The sequence below is a fragment of the Anas acuta genome, chromosome 3 (genome assembly GCF_963932015.1).
Source record: "Anas acuta chromosome 3, bAnaAcu1.1, whole genome shotgun sequence".
Lineage (NCBI taxonomy): Eukaryota > Metazoa > Chordata > Aves > Anseriformes > Anatidae > Anas > Anas acuta.
The window spans coordinates 19360473-19369253 of NC_088981.1; the positions used below are offsets into that span (position 1 = coordinate 19360473).

At 38.1% G+C, this 8781-nt stretch overlaps 1 long non-coding RNA gene across 1 annotated transcript; it reads left to right on the plus strand.

The window, feature by feature from the left end:
- Nucleotides 1–292: 292 nt before the first annotated feature.
- On the plus strand, nucleotides 293–7477 carry LOC137852967 (uncharacterized). The gene is made up of 2 exons (XR_011094106.1): nucleotides 293–489; nucleotides 5957–7477. It is a non-coding gene; the product is annotated as an uncharacterized lncRNA (long non-coding RNA).
- The last annotated feature ends 1304 nt before the right edge of the window (nucleotides 7478–8781 follow it).

Here is an 8781-nt window from a genome sequence, read left to right on the forward strand (position 1 = left end):
AACAGGCTCTGTACTAATTTTCCTCACAGAATGACTAGCAGAAATATGACCCTTACATGCCTTTTGTAATTAATTCATTAGGTCAACTCTAACCACTAAGACCCTTGTCAGGTTGTTTCGATTAGCGATAAGGAGCAATTGAACCTAAAACATTGAAGCCAGGTTGATGATGAGCCTATTCCACAAGGTCTCCTGGCTCCACCCTTGTGAAGTGAAATCTGCCAGGTGGGGATCATATGACCATTGCTATATAAGAAGCATGAGGAGAGTTTGAGGTTCAGGTTATTTAGGGTGCTTTTTCTCTTGTGGTGAAGCATGTGTTCCCCAGTAAGCTGCTTTTTCTTCATGTTCTCTACCATCTCTGTGAAATGGGTTTAAAGCCTCTATGAGCTAGCTACGTTGGCAGTGCCTTCTCAGTACAGTAAAACCCTCATGGTGCGACTTCACTGTGAAGCAGTTTGGCAGTGACTCAAGTTCAGAAGCTGGCAGGTAAGTGTTCCTGGGTTCTACAATTGTTTAATGTTGAGGAGTTTGAGTACTTCCTTCACCTTGTCTGTTTTTAGTGAAATTGGTTACCTGGGTTCTAACCTCTAATTCTAATTTTGAGAGTTTAACACTAGTGAATGTATTTCTGTGTATGAATACAAATGAAGCTTTGCCTTATTGAAAACCATGTTATTTAGTCCTATGTTAATATTGATAAAATCTTGAAATAGCAAAAAACAACATCTTGATTTCTCAAACCATACTTATCAGTAGAGACCTTAATCACTGGCTTAATACTTATATTAATTGAGCCTTAACTTTTAAAATGAATTGTTCTCAAATGTTTTTTCACTTTAGGCTAGAATCTTTCTCTTATGTTTTAGTATAGGGAAAGCTTGATTAGGAAAACACTGATTTCAGGGCCTCCTAATAGCCCATCCTTGGAAGATCCTAATCCTTGGAAATAGGTTCTTCATGCATTATTTTTGGAGAGCTGTTGCCTGGCTGAAACAGTTTCATTAGGTATTATCTTCAAGCATACTGGACAATGACAATATACATGTATTATATGCTTTTAAAGTAGATATATCCCCCTGTGAAAATCCTCAAAACTCAGTAGTCCATGTTCATATATAAAAACCTCCAAGAGGATCCCTAGAAGACTTTAAATGCACTGATACCTTCATGTGCTAAAAATGCTACAGAAAATGTGTTTTATTAACACTTGCTTCACTGGGAAGGGAATTAAGTTCAGGGCCTTCTGGTCTTTAGCTTGATGGGGCCAGGATATGAATGTTTTATCAGAAATTTTCCAAACAGGAAGGGACTTGTCAGCCATTATCAAGCTCATCAGTGATAAAGCAGAAGAATGTGGGGGTATTTCATTTTGAGCCTTGCACCTGGAGTTTGAGAGCTCATAAACAGATGGGTTTCTTCTCATTTTGGAATCAGCAGTCCTTATGAACCTAGCTTAGGCATCCTGAACACCTGGCATGGAAACAACAGAAGTGCTAGTTCAGTGGACTTGGCCGCATCAGGATACTTTGATTTCTTTTTGGCAGGTATGTCTTTTTATTTTTGACTATTCAGTGTTTTTTAATATCTCTGACTACTCTAAAGAAACATAAGAAAAACCCAAAGGATTCAAAACAATTTTGCATTTCTGGGAAAATAGTACTCTCAGTATTAATGTAATTGTATGCCTACAATTACGAAGTAGACCTTCATGAGACATAACAGCAGTGAAAATATATTCATATCAACTCAGAAGCTTTTTTTGTTATTCTCACTCAATGATCTCAAGTGTGAGTCTTAAGACATAGAACTGAGTTTCTGGTGGAGTTTCTGATGGGGGTGGGAATGCCCGTTCCACCTCAGTGCATTCTGTTTGGCATTGTTGTATTTTTTACTCTCACATAATCTTAGTTCTTTATAGTTGTGACATTGCTGATACCTTCTCAAAACACCAAGAAAACTGGGGTCTAACCACATTAGGAAATGATCAGTACAGCTATGATAAAGCATGCTTTTTTTCTAGCCTTTGTGGAAACAAATAATGAATTTTATAATTAAAGGGTACTCTACACATAAGAGTACTTAGCTGACAACACTGTAGCTGATAAAATTATGATATAAATATATCCATGCCAAATTTTTTGCTCAACCTCTAATTTGTCATGTACATTCTAACACAAATCTGATTTTATTAACTACTTCTCTCAGTACACCAAAACATATAACTCTTCGCAAAGATTGTGTTGATGATTCTTTACAATTAATGAACTGTAAATCATAGCAATTATTGGATGTGTCCTGTGTACCAGGACAGCATATAGTACACCTAATATTAAAACATGACTTACACTCATGTATCATAATCATCCATTGATGAATTAATAGCAAACATCTTTCTGAGACAAGATGTCCATTGCTAACTTTTACAGCATTTACAGCAAGTGCCCTAGAATAGGGACAGTGTCCCTAGATGACACCTTTCAGTCCAATGTGTTCTAGAGATGTTGAGTAAGTATTGTTACCAGGAGCAACGACATTTTATATTCTTAGCAATCTGGTCAAGCACTACTTGACTTAAGCTATTTAAGTATGGTAAGGGTTTTCCTACTCACACTGTTGCAATAAAGGTTTTCTGTGACCAGACTTCTCACTAATAAAAAAAAAAAAAAACAAAACATAGAGGGTGCTGCCAACACAGGAAAAGCCTCCGTCTCCACATGAGATCACTTCCATAGAGTTTTACTTGAAATTACCAACTCCGTGGTTGACAGGAGAGTTTCTATTTTCATGTTCATTTCAGTTGCATTGCTTTATGTACATGTGTATGTACATACATAAAAAGTAATTATCGCTTAAGAAGCTGAAGCTTTTGACCAGTTTCTGTCAGTTTCAGGAAGTATGTTGCTAGAACAGGAATTGGTATTTCATTGTGGTACATGGCAATGATACCCAGGACATAGATGTGTCCCTAAATGTACTTCCATTCTTTTACAACATATCAGGTGAAACTCTCACCCTGGTAAAGTCACTGCAATTCTTGCAGTCAATCTCAGCAGATTAGTGATTGATCTACCAAACTGTATGAACCCCCTGTAATGAAATGTTTCATTAATATTTCTGGGTAGTGAACTGTATTTAAAGGGCATACATTGTAGTTTTCAAAATTAAGTTACTCAACAAATGGATCTAGTGTATTTCTGTTGGAAAAATCAGAGGTGACCACGGTATCTTTGGAATAAGACGTCTTGGAGTAAAAACGCTGTGCTAATTTATGATAAATAGACTGACTTTCAAATCATAGTAGAAGCTGCTCAACTCTTTTCAAAAGGTGTTGTAAGGCAGTCTGAGGATCTCATCTAGGTTTTATCCCTGGTGGCTGAGAGCTGGGAAACGTGGAGCCAAAGGATATCTGGAGGATCAATAATCTGTAGATAGAAATCACAGAGGATGTCTGTATCAGTAAAATACAGGACATGACTTTTGTTTCCTGTTACCGAAGGTTCTTCAAAGCAGTGCTACATTTGTACATATTCCCAGATACTGCATGGGGAAAATGAAGGGGGGCTAGTAGGGAGAAACATCACAGCTGAGTTAGCGCAGCCGATTTTTTGTAATACAAGCTGAAAACCCAGGTGAAATAGTTCAGTCTTCCCAGATTATGTAAAACAAACTGTTTACTCAGTCATTAGTAGAAGTCAGCAAACTTTTCTATCTTCTGAGTAAGGTTTGGTGTTCATGAGCGTATTTCAGTATGGGTGACTCAAAATAAATGCTAAAGCATGAAGTTTAGCTGTAATAATAATCTCCCACCATTTTCCTTTTTGCTTCTGTGGTTAACACCCAGTCTTCGAGCCACCACATATTTTTTCCAAGGAGGTTTCTGTGGCCTAGTACCAGACTTTGACCTCTTGTGGGAGGTTGTGGTGTTATTCCCCTGACTTGTATGGTGAACTGAACGTTTCTGCCTCCACTTCAGACACACACAACCTGTTTTGAGACAGAGAGAGACAGGAAGAAATACCAGTTAAGGGTATTTTGATTAAACAGGGCTTGAAGTTGGCATTAGAAGTCTAACAAATGTCATCCAGTTTCAGGGCATTATTACAGCCCTCAGTGAGGTCTGCTGAATTCAGGACAAAGCCTTTGTGGGAGGAATGAAAAGGCTATAAAATCAGTCTATTCACAGTTGTGAATGCATCATCAGTGGGATCTGGGAAGAGACCTCCAGGAAACATGAGATGGCAAGAAGCTCAGCTCTGTGGTGGTAGGTAAAATACTCCCTCCTGCCCATTTCCAGCACACTAAGCCACTTAACATTGCTAGCAAGAGGACAGGAATAAACAGATACAAAGCAGATGTTGTACCTGGAGCACAATTTTAAACCACTTTCCTATTTACACATCCACCAGACAGCCCTGATGAATCTGGTGGCAAATGTGAGCAGATTAAAATGTCTATTTTCAAGAGAAATCCTCCTCCTATTAAATGTGCAGGAGAATAAAAAAGTCATAATTAGAATTTGAATGAAATTAAAATAATGTTTCTTTTGTAAGCCTTGAAATGAAATCCAGAGCACTCCAAGACAAAACTAAAGAAACAGGTCTAGGTATAAGCAATCTGGGGAAAAGGGAAGGCAAACTTTTTGATGTAGGGTTCTCTTTCACCAGATATATTTTCTGTCATTTGTAGTTCATTGTTTTAAAATTAGGTATGTTAGCTAAAAATCAGTGAATCCAATGCCATGTCTTGTTACAGATGGTATGCAGAATCATAGAATGTTTTGGAAGGGAGCTTTAAGATAATTCCAACCCTTTTGTCATGGGAGGGACACCTTCCAATAGAATCGCAGATATAAAATTGAAATAGTGGGTCCCAACACTACTGTACAGGTAAATAAGAAACAAGCTAATATTTAAACAGTTCTTAGTACACGTACCTGTCGCACACAATTGTGCACACAATAAATAATACAGAAAAAGGAATGTTTCAATAGTTGTCTTCTCAGAGAGGCTGTGTGACTTCAAAGTAGAAGTCTGTATCACGCTGAGTGATACACCTGCTGAGGTGTAAGTTGAAATATGTTTGCCCATTCTTTAATTTTTTTTCCTGGGAAAGAAAAGAACTTTTCTGTCCTGAGTGGTTAATTAGACTTCTTTCGTGTGGTCTTAAAGAGTAAAATCTTTAAAGGCAAGTGAGTCAGTAAGTTGTCAGCAGTACTTTGCATTGCTGATGTATAGTATCTCATGGAAAGTGATGTATGCAAGGTTGGCCATCTGCTAGAAGGAACTGCAGGACATAATGATAACTTATTTGAGGAAAAGAGAATAATCAGAACTAAAAAAAAAAAAAAGGATGACCCCCCTATAGTAGTAATAAGAGCACAAGAGGTAAAAGGGCATGCATCATGTGACTGGTGACTGTTTTAATGTGATAAATCCAGGACCTTTAGCGATGTCCTTAAATTCACTGCTTTCAAATTTCAATCTTCCTGATTGTGAAAATAACCTTGAAGCACAGAATATGAATGAGTCGTGTCTCTTCAGTTTAGCTGCTCCAGACTGAAAACAGAAGGGCAATGTAACTCCAAGTACTGATCAAGCAGAAATCTTAGAAACAGGAAGAGTTAGCCTCTTTTTTGATCCTCAGGCTAGCTGATATTTCATGTTTTGGAGGCCAAAATGTGATTATTCCCAGCAGAGATACAGTGAAGCTTACCAGAAGGAAGTAATGGTCTGAATCCCTCACTTGGACTTCTGTGAGGCTCTTATGTACTGATGCATATTCAATATTTATCAATTCCAATTCTTACTTAATGCTTGATTGTCTTTACATTGTAAGTGCAATAAAAAGGAGATTCAAGTTTAAGTGACGATCAGTCCTGTCAACATTTTCAAATAATTACGATTTTCAAGCATAACAGTGATATAAATGTCTTTGCTATTTCTCACTCCTACAGACTATTGAGAGAGTCAGAAGAACACTTTTCATCAGAGCATAAAGATAATTACATCATAAAAGAAAAAGGAACTCCAAATACAAATGCTTCTGCTTGAATGTTTCTTGTCACCAGCATCTTCCTTGAAGAGCCTGTCATTTCATTTATTTGGTTTCCAAATGGATGTGTCTGTCTCTCCCCAGGTAGCAGAGAATTTGGAGTGAAATTCACTTTTACGTGAAGATGTACCCATTACTTATGATAACTATTCAGGACCGAGTGCAAGAAATGCAGTATCTCAGAGCTGAGAGCAAGGATACAGTAGAGAATTATACTGTCCAGTAAACACTTCTCAAAAGCCTACAGGAAATACTAAACACATAGTTAATGTACATAATAGTATATGTATGTACACTTTGCTCAGATGAGTTTTGAAAATCTACAGAGATGGACATTGTTAGTCTCTATGGGCAACTTGTTTCATTCCTTAACCAAAACTTTTTTCTTATGTTGACCTGGAGTTTTCCTTGCTGAAAAATTCTCTCTTTCTTCCTCTTTCTACCACCAAAAAGACTAGCTCTGTGTTCCTGATAGCACTCTTCCAGCAGTAGGTTACTACAGCTGGATCCCCTTTAAGCTTCTTTGAGGTGAAATCACTATTATGTAAAGATTTAGTTCTATACTTATTTTGTCTATTTAATTCCTCATTTCTATGAATTTATAAAATACACATTGCTTAACTAGCTTCACAAATCATGAATCAAGAAATAGGATTTCTGTCGTACTGGCTTCTTACTTGAATGTGACTTCAGTTCATTTAAAACAATAACCTTCTATTCACCCTAATTACTGTTTTTACTGATTAGTTTTCTATCTAATAAGGAAATAAAATATTTAGTGAAATTCAGAAGTGTTTAGTATATATCATCCTTGAAAAATTAAAACTAGAAGTTAGATTGAAACTAATATTTTCTGTTTACAAATTGATTTCTTAATACAGTGTTTCATTAGGGGAACCCTGGGTTGATACTTTCCAGAATAAATTTGAGACCTTAGATTCTGTTGGACCTGTGTCAAATATGATGGAATAAATGAGCATAAAGTGAAGCCAAATCAATTTGGCCATCTTTATGGCATCATTTTACCACAATGAATGTTGGTGAAAATTAGGCTCGCTATACATATGAGAAGAGCACTGCCTGAAAATGTGGTTCCTCCTCTTGATGAATAAGAGTGGAAATTAATCCTTAGAACCAACAGTGTGTCCTTTCCAGACACGGAATCTGAAGTTTTGTTGGTGAGGTAACTTTCCTCATGTGCATTAATGCCTGCTTGAGCCCATAAACTCCAGGTATGCTTTGCCCTTGTCCTGAGTTGTATACATATGAGGGTATAAATCATGCTTCTAACATCATATGTAATCTGCATGTATTATTATACCTGCTGGATACAACAAATATAGTTCTGTTAAATTAACTCCACATAGTGCTTCTTATCATTTTCATCCTGAAAATAAAAATTTGTGTCTACAAGGAATACAAGGGCTACCATCTCTTTAAACTCCAAATTGCAGTATTTGCACTCCATGGAGATGACCATAAGGAACTGTGTGATTAAAAACATGCCATACAATCATACCACACTATTACTTCAATTTTGGTTAGGTTTTCACTTTGATCGCAGTTTTCTTTTTGTACCATATACCTGAAAAATTCCATTAGAAATGTGAATCATAAATTTAAAAAAAGCCTCCAAATGAAAGAAGAAATTAAAAAGGATCTCCTCTTCTTCTCCAGCCAAATGAGGTAGTAGATAAAACCACAGTAAACACAAACTTTGTATTTAGCTGCTTGGACTTCTTAGGCAGAAGCCTGACACTGGCAAACAGATCTATCAGTGTGTGCATTGCCTGTGTTTTATGGGACCTTATGATTTAGTGAGTAGTCTGCTAACAGCCAGTTGGCAGCAGTGAGATGGCACATGCGCAGAGAATGCTTGATGTTACAAGGATATGCCAGATTGTGATCTTACAGAGCCTGGTCATATTGTGTGTGTGTAATTATTTTACGTGTGTGGGTCTGCTGTGGAATTGAGAGGAAATCTGGGGGGTAAAAGAGCTGCATCCCTTATTTTGGTCTGCACTCTGCTCTTTTCCTTTGTCTAGGGCCACAGCCTGGGGAGTGAAGTGCTCGCTACCAACTGCAGAGGAAGGTTGGTCAGGCAGCACTGAAGCAAAGTGGCCAAGCTCAGTGCCATGGCACTGGGTGGGATGCATCCACAGGATGCCTAGGGAAGCAGACCCTCATTATGAGGCCACTGCCATCATTCAAAACAGGTGGCTTCAGTCAGGGTAGTTCCTGATTGCTGGAAAAAGACAATATGTTCAAAAAGAATGAGGAGGAGTTGGGAAGTGCCAGCTGATCAGCCTGTGCTCAGTCCCTGGAAAGATCATAGAGCAAACAAGACATTTTTGTAGGCAGAAGGTGACGGAATGACCAGTGTGGATTTGCAAGGAGAAAATATTTCTCTGCAAATCTACTGCCTTATATTATGGAATGACTGTTCTGGTGGATGAGGGAAGAACAGTAGGTACACCTTCAGTTTAAAATGGCTTGCGACATGGTCTTCTGTGGTATCTTTGGAATGGATGGACAGGAGCCTCAGGAAGCTCAGCAGAGTTCAAGTGCTTCATCCAGGAGGGAATGACCCCATACCAGGGTGTAGGCTGGGGACTGCCTAGCAGCAGCCTCACAGGAGAGGACCTGGTGGCCACTGAACTGAGCACAGGTCAGCAGTGTGCCTTGCTGGTACCGAAGCCTAATTGCATACTGGGTTTTGTTCGCAGA